General features: G+C 33.5%; 1 long non-coding RNA gene across 1 annotated transcript in view; it reads left to right on the top strand.

The window, feature by feature from the left end:
• The first annotated feature begins 120 nt into the window (after nt 1-120).
• LOC108309509 overlaps nt 121-16,865 on the top strand; it is a 56,843-nt gene continuing 40,098 nt past the window's right edge. Inside the window, exons 1-3 of the long non-coding RNA XR_005201453.1 lie at nt 121-453; nt 6,702-6,796; nt 14,093-14,158. This is a non-coding gene — a long non-coding RNA (uncharacterized LOC108309509). The remainder of the gene's footprint in view (nt 454-6,701; nt 6,797-14,092; nt 14,159-16,865) is intronic.

The following is a 16,865-nucleotide window of genomic DNA, read 5'->3' on the forward strand; positions in this document are numbered from 1 at the left end:
CACGGCTTTGCAAAAGCGCTACACGCACGCGCAAGAAAAGCAGCAGGAGGACTGCGACCGAGGAGGCGTAGGGAGAGCCGCGCACAACGATGATTCTGCGCATGTGCCAGGCGGGAGGAGGCGAGGGTTGGAGTTTGCGCTTGCGCAAAAATGTCGGGAAAGCGGGAGAAGAGGGGTTAAGAGGCGGTATTGACAGCTGTGGAGGCAGCCCGCGTTCCCGGCATGCCCTGGGGCGGCGGGGTTGGCTCTAACGAATTTGAATGAGGAGCTTCAGCGCTTTCGGCGCCATTTTCGAGTGATGCCTGATCTCATCAATCTAGCGGGAGAGACAAGCTAACCTGTCCGAGAGTATAGCGCCACTAGGATTCCGCCGGAAAAATTACTTTAAAAATCGCCAAAAATTACTTGGAGCAAACGGCAGTCGGCGGAGCTTCGCCAAGATTGGCGCAGTCGGTAAGAGCCTGAAGAAGTAGCAGAGGAGGACTCGGGAGGTGGCAGTGGTGGGACCCGCAGGTAGTCAGGGGGTGCAGGGAGTGGGCGCTGGGTCGGCTCTCCATTGCCAAAAATCTGAGGAAATAGGGTTAGGGGCAACTTGGGCATCTGCGAGTGGGCGGCAGCGGGCGGAATGTGGCGGGAGCGCAGAGAGACGGGGCTGTGGGGGGAGGGGAACTGCAGTTTGAGCGGGACGCGGACCGGCTGCGGCTGAGCTGCCGCCGCCCAGCAGATCTGTCAGCAAGACCCCCAAGCCCTGGGCTGGAGCCCGGAGGATGCGCGGCGGTGTCTCCGCAGGCAGCCGCTCCTTGACAGGAGGACTGGACACGCTCCCCTCCCCCTTTTCCGAACCGGGCCGCCTTTTCTCGCCGTTTTCCCGACCCGGAGATGGCCGTCATTTCTTGACAAGAAACTTAAGATCGGCAAAATTCAGGACCCGGAGTCATGGGTCCCTCCGGTCGGTGGCGGCGACAGTTCCGTCCGACACCGCCCGGTACCCATGTATCTATATTTTCTTTTGACGCTGAAGCGTGAGGTGCCCCAAGAATGAGAGTTTCCCAAGCCCTGGCCGCCCTCCCCCGGCGCGCCGGGTTCCCGTGAGGTCTCTAGGTATGTGGGACTGGCCGCGGCTCGCGCTTCCAATATGGGGCAGGGGCAGGCTTTCGAGGCTGTAGCCGGCTCTCAGGAAGGATGCTGGACTTTAGCAGCTTTCTGAGGACTTTTGTCATTTCACTCGCAGCGTAGTCCTTTCTCAAGGGGGAGGGGTGTTCACGGGTGAGATGAAAGATGGGGCTTCGAGCTAGCGATTTCCTTGTCCTGGCTATTTCCTTCTCTTCGCACTTTTCTTAGAAGACTTTTTTTCCTCCGGTGTTTGAAACATGTCGCAAGGAAGAAAAGCAATCTACGAAACTATTAATATTTTCCTCCCACAAAACTCTTTACCCGGACGACTTAACGGTAATTTCGCGATCCCCACCTTTTCTTGGGAACTCTTGACGCTGAGGAGGAGGGAAGAGTTATTTATCTTTCCCTTTGGTGATTTTTTTCTCCCCCTTAGCTGGTGGTTTCTATCAATTCCTACTCTGCAGTTCTTGAATGATGTGAGCCAGTGATGGTATTAACTTTAGGTAATACTTTTATGGCCTTTGTAAAAATCCCGCGTTAAGGATGTATTAGATATTGAGTTCTTTTCCGCGCTGGAGGCGCCACTAGATTAACCCTTTGCCGGTGTACTGCGTGTGGGGTGCACGGCTCTGGGTTGCAAATATTCCGGAGATGCTTTTTGCAGCAGCTACTGTGTTCAATTGTTCGCAAAGAGGAATAAGGCTTCCTGCGAACTGCAGTGACACGCTTCTTTAACACTACAGTTTTTCCCCCTGGAATTGATATAACGAGTGATTTATATCTTATATTTCTATGAAGACTGGGGGACCCGCCCTCGCTTAGAATGTTTCCCGGAGGAGAATAGAAGAGTGCAATGTGATGTTTTTCAAATTGTGTCTAACGGAGCTCCCAAAACACTGGACTTGTTACCTCCTGATTGGCTGGAAGGAAGCGGGCCTGGGGGGTTTTGAATGTTGAACGCTAGATTATAATTCTCGACTTTCCTTAAAATTGTACTTTTAGCCAGAGAACCACAGAAATGGCTATGAAACGTTAGGACGAGAGTTTAGGGAAAAAGTTGGTTTTTAATACTTTTGTTTTTCTCCCAGAAAGGACTTTCGTATGGTTCTGAAATGCATATTAAAAGTAAAACTGAAGAGGCTGTTTACGCAAAATTAAGTCTCTGTTGGTTGAAATTACAAGACTTTTATGTATTTGACACTGTTCTTTATTGGTTAAAAACGGAGTGAAAAATTTAGTTTTTTTCCTTTGATAGGAGTTTTTCACCTTAAACTGCATGTATTTGTTGGATGCACATTACGGGACAGTTGTTTCTTTTATTTTGATGGAAAGAAACTTCAATTTTCTTAATGTTCATGAATGATCTTTTTCACATTTTCCACAAAAACTGAACATTTTATTAAAAAAATATTTCACATCGAATGAAAATGTACAGATTTTGCTAAGTCAGTAACTGCAGTGAACTAAAACTTTAATTTGCAAGACATTTATGTTTCTTAGACAACAGGTAAGCGCAGGTGCGTATATATTATTTCGCTCCTTTAATAATAAATTCACTGAAGAAATATGTTGTATACAACAGTGTGGGTGTGCTGTTTTTTATCTGGTTAATTTTCAGTTGATTTTTGTTCAGTGTTGCTTGGGACAGCCGTCAGTATATTTCTATTTATTACCAAGCTTGTCATTCCATTTAATTGCATCTTGATAAAAGGCAGGTGTGATTTTCAAAGAAAAGTGATAAACTCACTGATAAACAGCTGTAGACACTTTAAGAAAGAATTATTTTAATTTAATAGAAGTTTATATTTTTTTATGAAAAGTAGTTGAGATTTTGAAGCTTATAATGTATGTTCACATTAAGTCCTATATGCATTGTTACAAAATATTCAAATAAAAAACCTTACAGCTTTTATAAATCTCTGTAGGGCTGTAAATATAATTTATATTAGTAAGTGGAATAGCTGAGTTTATAATTCATGCTATTTTGTGTTGTCATCATAACAAGAATTGTGATAACAGAACCCATTTTCATTACCTTTGTTCAAAGCTATTTTGGGCCATCTCATGAAAATTTCATAAAAGGTGCCAATTATCTTCTCAATAAAATTTGATTTAATGAAATTGTAGGAGATTTCATTTCTATTTTAAATGTAATTAAACCTAAAGTACCTGAACTAGTGGGTTTTGCTTTTTACTGAAAGTTTTTGTTTTGAGTTTTGCATTTTCATTCAAATTATATGAGTTTGGGGGAGAGTTGGGGCAAGCTTTAAATTTAACCATATATTTTTAGCCCTTCGGTTTATAGGATTTTTTGTTTAGGGAGTGATGAGTAAAGGATTGTTTTGTTTAATAAGTCATTTTTAAAAGGAGTGATTCCTTTATTTAAAATACATCACTTCAAACTTGAGAACACACTAGCACCTAGATAAAATCCACAACATTCAAAATATTTTCACTTTTATGTGACGCTTCCTAAGAAGAAGATACTGGTTTTAGACTCGTGTGCATATAGATACAAGTTCCAACCAATGTGTATTTTTTAATGTTTATGTGCACTTATCCATATTTCTCTGTAGAAATTGACAGTTGTAATTTATTTTGTATTACAAGGATTAGTAAAGTCATTTCTTACCATAGGAAAGCAACTGCGGGGTGTAGTGTTGCTACAATAGGTCACCTCTTTTTAAAGCCTTGTTTACATATCGTGGGGAAAAGGGGACTAGAGAAGGTATCAGTCTTCCTAGTATCATTGATTTTCATTTGTTTGCCCCAACGCTATTTTTAAAAATTCAAATAAAAGTGCAGTCGAGTTATCAGTCTTCCTGGTAGCATTGATTTTCATTTGTTTGCCCCCACACTATTTTTAAATATTAAAGTAAAAATGTAATTTCAGACTTTTAAAAAATGCTATTAACTTATTTGTATACATTTACAAAATGTAGCCTTGGGTGTTTGTAACACTGCATATTTTTTCCAATCAGATTAATATCAGTTTTAATGTTTAGCAACAACTATAGCTAAGACTAAAAAATTTAAAGGAGCTTTCATATTCTGGATCCCTAGTTTCATCATGCTTTATGTACTACATTTTTGGTTTTTTTGTTTTGTGGAGACTCGTGTATATTTTTGTTTATTGGTAGGCAGTAACTATTTAGAATGTCATGGAATACTTAAAGCCAGAAATATGGGTCAGTTGATTTGGTTTACAAAATGAAAAAAAAAATTCCCAGAGACTGTATTAGGTAATTCTTATATATGACACATTAGTTTTCTTCAAAAGAAGATGGTAAATTTATAGTTTTGAAAAATTATTCTATAAAAATTTTTCTTCTTTTAAAATATTGCCTAAAATTGGCTCTTTTCTTTCTTTTGTCTAATGCAGCTTAAAAATTCACATATTAATTTCCTTTTAACCTCTTTTTAGAAGATACAGATTTTTGGTCTAATAACTAGAAAACACAGATTTAAGAAAAAAAGTCATACTTACAGTTTTGTGGGGGTTTTTGGTTTGGTTTTGTTTTTAATTCAGCAAACTTTGAAACACTGTATGCCAGGAAACTAATTTTGGCACATAATTAGAGCTCAAACTCAAACTATGACTTGCTGAAATTTTGTAGCCCCAAATCTCATAAGACCAAAGGAAATCAGTAATAAAATACCTCTTTATTTCAAATAAGCGTTGAAAATGAGATTAAGCATTCAATTTTTAGAAGTCACAGTATTAGAACTTTGTCGTGATTGTCTTAAGAGTAACAAGATTGATTTTTAGAATATCACATTACTGTTTATGTGTTTGTTTATCTCATTATTTGCAACTACAAATAATTGTAGATCCTTCATATAAATATTATTTTCTGGTAGGGAACTGAATTTTATTTATTTATTTATTTATTTATTTATTTTTTGCCTGGGTTGATTTTTTGTTTTTGTTTTTGTCTGTATTAGAGATGCTTTAAAGGCTCTACCTTTTAGAAAGACAAGTTTTAAATATTGGAATTGATATTAAATATATATTTGAATTTTATTAATATTTCTTATCAAAGTATAAAAAGTTTATTATACTTTGGTTTATTTCTGCCTTATTTCACTAAAGAAAATTTGTACTGGAATAACTTGTAGTGGTTTCTAAGAATAAATAGTAAGCTGTATTTTGTAACATTTTAGATTTGAGTTTTACTATTTGGAGGTTTTTTTAATACTGTCTTTTTTTATCATACACATTGGTTTATTATTTTATGTCCAAACCTCTTTTGCTTCTTATTGCTTGTTATTTTCATCTCCCTACTATTTAAAAACTTAACATTTGACATGTAGTACATTTTGTTTTCTACTATTTCCTTCTATGATTTTTAAACTTAAGATACCTTAATTTTCAGAGTGCTCAAATATAGAAAACTGTCTATTTTGAGGAAGTCTCTGTATAAATGATTGTAATTTTTTAAAATGTCACGGTATTTGCATTGGTGTTTATGAGTTATGGATGATTGTGTGAGTTTTGTCCTTATACAATCAAATATTTGGCAACAGAGGAATAAAGGGTTTTTTTAGTTTTTATTCTCTCATTCTCCTAAGCTATTAAATAAAAGTGGAAAATTTATTCAGAGCATTATGATTTACGTATAGTACATGATACACCTTTGGTAATTTAATACTTTTATATAATTGATTGCCATTGAATCATTATAAATCAGAAAGGTGAAGCAAATGAAAAACAAAAAAAAAAAAACATATATATTCAGTTACATCTCACCACTACTTAGAAACATTAAAAAACCATTTGGTCCAGTAGTGGTCCGTTTATTATTTGTAAATATGTTAACTTGTTAAAAAAAAAATAAGCTCCACATTTTGATCTGTCAGGATTGTAATGTATTAAAATGTTTGGAAATGTAGATATTTTTTCACTTAGGCTTGGCAATATACTAAAGTTGAAAATATTGATAAATTCATAGCTGGGCATGGTGGCGGGTGCCTGTAATCCCAGCTCCTCTGGAGGCTGAGGCAGGAGAATCACTTGAACCCTGGAGGCAGAGGTTGCGGTGAGCCAAGAACATGCCACCATGCTCCAGCCTGGGCGATGAGAGCAAAACTTTGTCTCAAAAACAAAAAAAAGAAAGAAAGAAAATAATAATGGTAAATTCTATCATTAAAACCTTTGGAGAGAAAGTTAAATTTTGTCCCTGTCCCTTCAGTAACTTTTTAAACTGTGTGAATTTTAAAAGTACAAATTATATTTCTGATAATTCTCCTTATGAACTTGTCTTGTACCAGTCCTCTAACAGCTACCCGCATACACACTCATCCATACTACTTTGAACATGAATGCCCTAAAGAGAAATGAAAGCAGAAACGTATTAATCTGATTTGTTTGAAGAGGCTTGAGATGATAAAACATATCACAGGTGTTTCTAATCAAGTTATTTCTGTTTTAAAAACATTTTCAAGTTAGAATTCCTCTGAACATAGGCAAGATTGGGGTCATTTTGAAGACCATACCTCTGTGTTCAGGGATCAACTGTGGAACTGCAGGAGATGGAAATCTGTTGAGTGTCTTCATGCTAAAATACATGACATTTTTATTACAGGTTTTGACCTGTAGGAGAGAACCAATTCTGGAGAACAACCTCACTTCTTTGATTGAATACTCACGTAATACATTGGAACATGACACAAGATTAAGGTATACTAATGAATTTTAAAGCCATATAATTTTATGTCTTTGCAATATAATCAGACTAGACAATATGTAAAGCTGAAACCTACGTGAACTAAAATCAAATAATTACTAATAAACAGAATTCATCATGTGAAGTGGCCATAGCTGAGCTGTCTTGCTTATTAAAACTCCAGATTTTTTTTATACAGTTGATCTTCTCATCATCCTAAGATCCAACTCCAGCTGAATTTATTTATTCCAAAAATAAGTATATATAGTAGTTTTTATTTTCTTAAGGTTGTTACTGCAGTGTACTCAGTAAAATTATGAACTTTTCATCTTGTAAAATGGAGAGTTTACATCAAATGGAACTTGGTGCTTGGCTCTTTGACAGGTGGTAGAGTATTAGATAGAGCCTATGAAATTAGGTCAGATTGATGAGAATATTTTAAGCAAATTTAATGTATTCCAAGTACTATCCTAACCAAAAGTGGCACTGTGGTTGAAACTGAAAAACCCACTTTCTTAAGCAGAAATTACTAGTATCTTACTTAGATACGCTGAGTAAAATATTTTGTTAATATCAAAAGTTGCAGACTCTAAAAATGAAATTGTAGAATCCCTAAACCTTCAGTGATTTTTATAGTTTTAGTTGAAAATTTCAGATAGTGTTTAACTAATACAACTTTTGTTTTCTAAATGGTAATCTGGTATAGTGAAAATGAACTTATTGAACAGTATTACTAAGTATTATTTGGTTAATTCTTTCATAGTAAAGTATTAATCTTATGTATACATATATTTGTGTACATTTATTTAGAAACTGTTTGCTAAAGTAAGGTTTAGTAACAGTACAATTTTTTTTTTTTTTTTTTACCTAAAAAATATTTGTATACTTCGAGGAAATGTCAAAGGTTTGTTTTTATGATGAAATTATTTAGTCTTAAGAATGAAGTATATTGTCATGATCATAGAACTGCTTTTAACTTCCAACAATGTAAAATTTTTAAAGATGAATTCCGAGATGTGTTTAAGAGTCAGTGTTGAAATACACAGCAAAATACTAAAAACTGAAATTTGATATTTCTATATTGTTGTATATTAAGTAGATAATCCAAGAATGAATCTATTAACAGTTGACGTTAAATAAAATGGAAAGATGTTTAGAAATCAGAGTTTAATATAAGGATGAAGTTTACTTTTATATCGGTGTCATACTGTAAGGTGGTTGAAATAAATATAAGGTATAGAATGTCTTCATATGTTTGAGATTTTTGTGAAAAAGCAGCTTAGTTTGAATAGGATGAAAATAAATAACAGGTTTTTTTTTTCAAGTATTTCTCAGGTTAGAGAATATTAAGATGAAAAGTGGAAAATATGGTTACCTTAGTGTCTGGGAAAAAAATCCGGGTTCAATTTATCACTTTCATTGCAGGTATCTTTAGAAGCAGCCTTAATGAGTTAAATGGGAAAAGAGAGGCAGCACTTGATTTTATATTGTAGATAAGATATAAATCCACAGAGTTGTTCCTAATTTAGAGAGTTTATGATTTGTGATCTTTAAAGATAGCAAAACTTATTTATATTTAGCATCATATAGTTGTTCTCCCTATAGTTATGTACTGGGTTATAAACTTCTAATAATGTAGCTTAGTAAATAATTTGGTATCTAAAAGAATCAATACAAATATTAACAGTTAACTTGTATTTGGTCAATTCTTACAAGGTGAGAAACTTTAACCTAATTAGGAGTATGTATTATTTTAGGAGGCCAATTAACAAAAGCTTCAACTGCTATGTATGATTGGCTCTTTTTTAACTACCCCTTGAAGGGGGCAGTTAAAAGACATTTTGTAAAGATTTTGATTGTTTTAAATTTGCAGACCTGATTATCTAAATCTAAACCTTGATATGTGGTTAATCATGTCAGAATTTGGGGGAAGAGATTTATTGTGTTAGTTTTTATCTTTCTTTCAGTGATTTGTATCTAATTTGTTCAGTATTTATGTTTTTGGCTAAATGCATAATCAGGGTTAAATAACATTCACTTTTGGGAAAAATTCTTAGGTGTCCCTAAAATCCAGTTATATCATCATTGTTCCTGTCTTACTGAAATAGTTTTTTTTAAGGATAGAAAGAATATTTGAATAAACCAGAATACAGATAACATATCTATATATGAAGGAAGTTAAAATTATTATTTGTCAGAGATGTGTAATGCTAGTTTATAAGGATATGTATGTTACATTTTAGGCAGTTTGTCAGCTATGACAATTTTCTTTAATAGAGGTTTTATATATTGCTGAGTATTTGTTAAATAATAGATACAGTTAACTTTTTAAATAAAAGTTTTAAAATATTTATTTGAAGCAATTTTGTATATGTGTGTATTTTATGTGTTTTTTCTTAAACTAGCAAATAACATCCTTAACCTATTTCAGTTGTCTTTCTTCAAATAAGACCTAATGTATTAGAATTATATTTTCTGATAAGCATTTTTCAAAGGGTAAGCATTTTTCAAAGCATTTTTCAGAGGGTTCTAAATTTATATTAAATATGTTTTGAAGTGAAATTTCTATTCACAGCACCACAAACCACGGTTTTGATACTTCATTAACATATATTATTTGACTTAGTTTTACTTTCCTATTTTCATGGTTAGAGTTTTGGAAGAGAAACATGAAGCATGTTTCACATGTGGCTGCTGAGACTGATTAATCCCACTGGTTAGTACTTTATTAATCCACTTCTTTTTCCAAGTGTCTGAATTTTTAAAAATCTTTCTTTAGGATTTGCTGTTAGTCTTTTTTATCGCTTTCATATTAAACAAATATATTTAAAGTATCTTGTTATCCTCTGATCTTCAAAATTATTTCATTATTATTAACATTATTCCTCACGGAGCTGCTAAGCATAAAAATTACTTTTTCAATTTTGATGAAAAATAGAAGATTGGGGTTTGGTTTTGATTTTGTAGAAAATATGATCTAAATTAAAAATACTACTACTGTTTTATACTTTTATTTTAAAATATCTCAAACTTAGCCCTCTTGATTAGGTATTATTATTAAAGTTTACCAGCCAGTTTTCACTTATGTGGGTTTTTCTTTTTAATAGTTTATAGATGTCCAATTTTTTTTGACTTTTTATATTTTTCTGAATCACAAATTGCTTAAGGCTCTAAAAAATGAGTTGCATTTAGATTTAAAGCTGTAAGTCTATAAATAGCATCACATTACATTTAAAGGTAATTGAACAATGAATAGTTCTATTTGTTACTAATCAATTAATACTATATACTTACTAAGTTTTTAACTTTGTATTGCATATTTAAAACAGGTAAATTGCATGTGGAAGTGTTTTTAATGGGATTTATGAAAAACCATTATGAACTAAAATCTTGTTTCTTTGCTAATAATGTCTAAAGTCAAACATACTGTAATTAGATTTTGGGTACTTGGGAGCCGGAGGCATTTTGTAAGCAAAATAAAGTGTCATTTCTTGATTGGAGTTTGACACTTTCTTACTTTCCAGAAGAATGGGTAGAGAAGATACCCTCTTTATAAATTTACCCCAACATTGGTTAAAACTCTTCAGAGAATTTTGATAATTAAGCAGTTAAATCTAAACTACAAGCTAAAGATTATTGTATATATCATTAATTTTTCCTTGCCTATATTTTAGGTTCCCTTTCTAATCAAAACACCAGTTTTGTCTTTTTTTCTCTCTCCACGCCACTTTTTTTTAAGAAATTCTTTTAAAATTAATTTTACCATGTAGTGATAGCAGACCTGGTAGGTAGGTAGATCTCTGAACCATTTTTCCTTTGTGTGTCAGTTGCATATTCTTTTCTCAGCTTACTGTTTTAAGCAGCAGCAGCAGCAGCAGCAAATAAACAAGTTATCACCACAGCCCTTGTTCTTACCCCTTACAGCTGGGAGCAGAGGCTGGGAGATCGATGCTGTTTGTCAGCTGTTGTGCAGAATAGCATCAATATGCAATAATGGTGGCCAAAGGAGCCTGCACCCATTCGTTTTTACAAACCCAGGTGGGAAGATCCCCACTGTCACTGTACCACATACACAGTATAGAGAATACATTCTTTGGCAGAAAGGTTTGCAGCATAAAGAGAACAGTAGTTGCTTGTAGTTCTTAGACTCTATTATTTTTTAACTATTTGCTCTATGGCTTTAGTTCATTTAATTTTTATTCAGTTAATTCCATCTGTTAGAATGGAAAACTGTCTTGCTTTTGGAGGTATATATTTTATGTTTCATGTATATATGGTATGTTTCATGGTTTCACTTTTAAGCTGGTAGACTGAAAAAAATTATTAATAATTAGTTGCTGATATCAAGTTAGATAATATGTTGAGGATAGAAAGAAAAGTTGGCTGTCGCCACACAGTAGTGTTTCTTCACTTTTGGACCATATTATCTTTGTTTTATAAAAGCCCAGTCTAACAAGGCTAAATTCTTAATTGCACTATAATAGAAGAAAACAACATTCTATGTTAACTTGGTGTTGTCTAAAAGCAAGCCACAGATGAAAACTTATGTCTGTTTTTTCTTACTACTATTTACTTTTTCTATATAACATTTCTCATTGAAATACCTTTTATCTGAAAGCTCAGATTATTCTAAATATTTTGGAAACAGGACTTTGTAATTTCAAATAATATAAAAGAATGTTTTTATTTTTATCATTTAAATTTGCACAGATTTGTATGACCTAAATACTCATTTTTTTCTTCCTTTTACATCTAATTTCAATAGGTTAGAGATACAGGGAAGTCTAACTATTGAATTTCTGCAAATGTTCTGAATTTATTTGTAGAATTCTTGGTGGGAAACTAATGACTTTTTTTCTTTTTTGGTGTATAAAGCCAAATTGCAAGTTTGACATTTGCAATAGCATTCTATTTAAAAGATAATTATAGTTGCTTTCTGCTAATCTTCATTAAAATCACTCCTGATCACTCTAAATATTTTCCTGTGCCAGTCATAGTAAATTCAGAATATTAGTTCCCTGGTAATACTGTTTTTAAAAGCTTTGTCATAGTATGTGCTTAGTTATCTGAAAAAATAAATGAGCCCACAATCTTTTCTGGCATTGTGAAATCAAGCATTTTCAGCCATAAATTGAGGTTACTTTTGTTGATGTTGACTAATGCTAGAGGTTTTTTAAAAAATATGTTTATGTAATTTAACAGATAATATATTAATTACTGTTACCTCTCCTAACTATAACATGAGTTATGTAATCCTTTCTGTTGAAAACACATCATTTTTAATCATTTCTTACTGCTTAGTGCCTGCGAACCTCCTGTATGAGAATAACCTAGAATTTAAAAAATAAAAACATTTTTCCAGACCTGGAACTTGCACTTTTTACAAGCTCCACGACATTTTTCTTAGGAGCACCACATGTGTGAGAAGCACTTCCCAAAATGAACTTGGGGGAAGGATTGTTCATACCAACGAACTGTCTTTTTTTCCTGCATCCTTTTTTCCCTCTTTGGTCATCTTGGATTTAAGCTCAATATTTAATTAGGAATCTTATCATTTCTATTACAATAGTTCTAGATTAAGTTCTTGAATCTTAAATTCAGCTGATTAAAAAAATAGATTAAGTCTTGGTATTTCCTCAATCATACGAGGAAAATCAGTGTTATCAAAGTTTTATTTTCATGTAAGTACCTTGGGCCAAATTTCAGTCTATTCTCTTTGGATCATTTAGTATGCTTATGTGAAACCAATACTTGATTAAAAACAAAAGGAATTGATCGCTTATGAATTTTTAAATTTTCATATAGATAGTAGTTGTTTTTTAAAAATATACTTCCAAATGTTGGAGGAAACATAAAATGGGGAACTTTTCCTATGCTGCTTGTGGAAACATTTAGCAATATCCTTGTAAAGTTGAAGATACAATAGGCTTGAACCCAACAATTTAATTCCTAGATGCTCTAGATAAACTCAGATGTAGAAAATAGTCTTCGTTATTTTTAATAGGAAAAAAATGTAAATGTTAAGTAACAAGAGAATGGCAAGTTGTGACATAGTCATGTGATGAACTGTATAGCTATTAAATGAGAGCTGTGTTTATCATCATGAGTGCATACCCTACTTCAGCAAACAAAAATGAGTTGCATAAAGGTTACATACAGAATAACATGTGAAATATGTATATTATACCATTTATCTAAAGCTTAAAAACAATGATAAAGTTTAAATTCTTGAATTGGTAATAATACTGTAAAAACATAGGAAATAAATATCAAATTCAAGATTGTGATTGCATCTTTGGAAAGTGGAATGGAATCAGGGTATAGCTCACAGGAACATCATCTGTATATGTAATCAATTTTCATAAAAGACAAAGTAAGCATGGCATATTATTAGATTTTATTAGAGCTGGATTGGGGGTCCATAGATAGGATGTAGAGGTTCATTTTGGTATTCTTTTGATTTTTCTATGGATTTTGAAGCAAATGATTTTGAAATTTTTAAAAACATGCTGTTCTTTTTTATAAAGATTAGTCTACAATAAAATGTATACTTCTAGTGCTCCATTAAGAACATGGATGCATTTATCGATTCTTTCTATTCTATGTCTTGTAGTAAATGCTTAACTGTTGTTGATGTAAGAACTACAACTGAGAATCATGACCCATAGAAACCAAACATTCTAACGAACTCAAATTGCTAGCATATCTAAAAATATGTCATATGTTCCTGACTTTGTGTACTTGGAATTGTGTAATATACAATACATGGATTATAGATTATGCAATTGTATGTGTGTGAGAAAGATTAATCAGTCTTGGGATACGATCTTGAATTTATCTTAAAATAACTGCAATTATATGGTATTCTTTAGAAGCTCATTGGAGTCCAAGTTAGAGTTTTAGCTACATTTAAATTTTTAGCTTAAACTTCAAAAGGGCAATAGTAATAGAAAAGCAAATTTTAAAATCCAGTGACAAGCAGGATGTAATGATATGCAGGCCTGTAATTCCAGCTACTTGGGAGGGTGAGGCAGTAGGATAGCTTGAGCCTAAGAGTTTGGGCTGCAGTGAGTTGTGATCACGCCATTGCACTCCAGCCTGGATAATAGAGCAAGACCCCATCTCTTAACAACAGCAACAAAATAACAAGAATGCTGCACTGAGCTGAAACAGAAATGCTGCTGAGTGTTTATAATCTATGATTGTTCTGTGCTTCATAAGGATCAGAATACAGTGGTGGCAATCTCAGTTGAAATGTTCTAACTTACCTAATGTGATCACATTTTTAAAATCTTCCCTCTTTTTCCTAGGTTTAATAATGATAGAATGAAGACCATAATAAAAGAGACCTCTACTTAGTCAGCAATTCTTACCTTGTAAGTATTAACTCTGAGTCTCCCAATCATTGTTATAAAAAGTTACTGTTTGGTGTCATGTTCTGGTTTATTTCTGATTTTTTTTTTTCCTGCTTATCCTAGTATGGTAACTTTCTAACCTCCCCTAACCCTCTACACGTTGAGATTTGATGTTAATTAATAGTTTAAAGTAAGAATAATGCCATTGTCTTGGTAAGTTATTTAGGGAGGTATTTTATTGCCTGGCTCTGTCATCTCCAAGTCTGAGAATCACAATTTTGAGCCCTTTTTCTTCAAAGGAATTAACAAATAAGTAATTCTCTTTTTTACTACCATCATTATACAGGTTTATTAATCTTACGATTTTATAAATTGAGAGTTTTCTCTCTACTTGAGAAATGATTTGTTAGAAATTGTTTTTAATTTCATTAGATTACACTTGAGACTTTGTAAAGAGCTTAACATTTAGCTGTTAAAACTTGAAGAGGTTAGAGAAACATGAAGGCAGTCCTTTTCCCTTCCCTTTTTAAAATTTTCATTTATTCAGTACATATTTATTGAGCATCTGCCATGTTCCTGGTACTTTTCTAGGAGCTGAAGATATAGCAGTGAACAAAACAGATAAACAAGTAAGTACGTAAATTAAAGCATTTCTGACATGGTTTCAAAGTCAGAGGTTTTGGGTAGGGGCCAGGACCCTGCAACTTTAGCAGGCTCTCCCTGAGAAGGATGACAGCAGCTCATCTGTGGTCCATACTGTAGAGAAGCACAGTGTAAAGAACCCACTCCAGAGAGCCAGAGAGCAGTGTCCAGCTGGAAGTCCCCCTTTCTTCTGTCAGGGAAGTTTGCAGAAGTGAATGCAATGGATAGCAACACCCCAGTGATATCTTCAGGGTGGACAGGAAGGCAGTCTGTTTGGTTGAAAGTCAGGAGCAGGCATCTTAATTATTCAAGACATCATTTCTCGCCCTGGAGTGCCCCATCACCTCCCAAACTAAACCTCACATATTTATTGCAAATATCAAAATGACGATTTGTTTTTCTCCTTTTTCCTTCCTTTTGTATATACACATTCATACCTCTTTCTTATACAAAGGAACATTTTTTCCCCAATTCATTTAACTTTTGAGACACTTAAAAATTCTAAAAGAATAATTCTAACAAGTTAACTGAAATTAATATTATGCCTCTGGAAAAACAAGATCAAGGGCATATAAAATGCACGAGATACTTATTTCCATAAAAGTATTTGAGATTCTATAATCAGTTACCAAAAAACATCATTTCCATCCATTCCTTGAGCTAATTCTGCGTCTCTAAAGAAAAACTCACCTGCAAGACTTTCTGTTCTTAATGATGTTGAGGACATGGCTCTATTTAAATGAAACTAGTTCTTCAGATGCTTTCATTACATTATCTCACCCAGTGACTCAAATAATGTGTATGTGTTGGGCGATGGCCTTATGATCATAGATGATTAGCCGTTGAACTCAGTAAGGTGAGAATTTTTAGGTAGGAGATCAGTTAAACATTGAAAACCGTTAATAAGAAGCCAGTTTGCAAAGAAGTTGCCAAAATGCCACAGGTCACTTTCTTTTTCTAATTTTCTCCTGGTTACATTTTTGTCTCTGGAAAATTAGAATGGAAACATTTGCAAATCCCTAAAGAATCCTATATAGTCCAGGCTTGGATTCCTTAATTAGTCCCTTGGAAGCCAGCACAGCCCTTCTTCAACTTAACTCTTAGAAAAAGAAGCCTTTTTAAATCGTAATACACTCAAGACTGGAGGACAGTTCACTTTTCAAAAAGAAATAGGTATCATTTAGTTTCTAACAGATATATAAGCACAGATAACATCACATTCTTAACATCATTTCATCTCCTTTATAAATTTCTAAGCAAGCAGTCTTGGATACTTTCCAGCATCTTTTAAACATAGGCCATTTGTCATATTTCATAGTTGGAATGCTTTCTATTGTCTGTTCTAGGTAAATTCCCTTCAGATTCTAAAATAGTGACGTTTTCAATTAAACAATACCCAGAAAAATAGGTACATAGTGACTGCAGTAGTCAGCGATCCTGTGTGATGGTGTCTTCTCTCCTTTTTTTTTTTTTTTTTTTAATTTTTTTTTTTTGCCATTTTTTTTTTAAGATGGGATTTTTTTTTAAGCTGTTCATTTTGTGGAATGTGGATGTTCTAGAAGTTGTAGAATAGTGATGTTTCTGTATACAGTGCTTTCAATTAAACAATGCCAGTTTGGGGTTCACTTTTACAAATTAAATATAGAGATGGAATATTTTTCAAGTTTATTTTTCAATTTAGAGACCTTAAACTTTCATTGCCTAACAAAAAATTGAGAAATAATTATATGTCTTTTTTTCCTCCTTTTTCTTTTTTCAATTATTGTGATTTTTCGTATTGCGTTTTTTGATAGACACTTAAGTTATATATTTCTGTTTGTAAATGTAAGCATATTTTTACCTGTAAATGTAATTACATGTTTATATCCGTTATGTAAATTTTAATGTATCACTTGGTGCCTAAAAAACATTTTTAGGTGCTTTGTCAGCAGTTAAGAACAGTACATCTCTCTTTTTAATAATCTACAACAATAAAAATCTTAAAACATTGACTTTATACATAGGGAAACGAAAGATGAAGCACAAAATTTACCAGTGCTGTCAGTGTTAGTCCCATAAACAAAAATGATAGAGATAAATTACTTCC

The sequence above is a fragment of the Cebus imitator genome, unplaced genomic scaffold, assembly GCF_001604975.1.
Source record: "Cebus imitator isolate Cc_AM_T3 unplaced genomic scaffold, Cebus_imitator-1.0 Scaffold94, whole genome shotgun sequence".
In the NCBI taxonomy this organism is placed as follows: Eukaryota; Metazoa; Chordata; class Mammalia; order Primates; family Cebidae; genus Cebus; species Cebus imitator.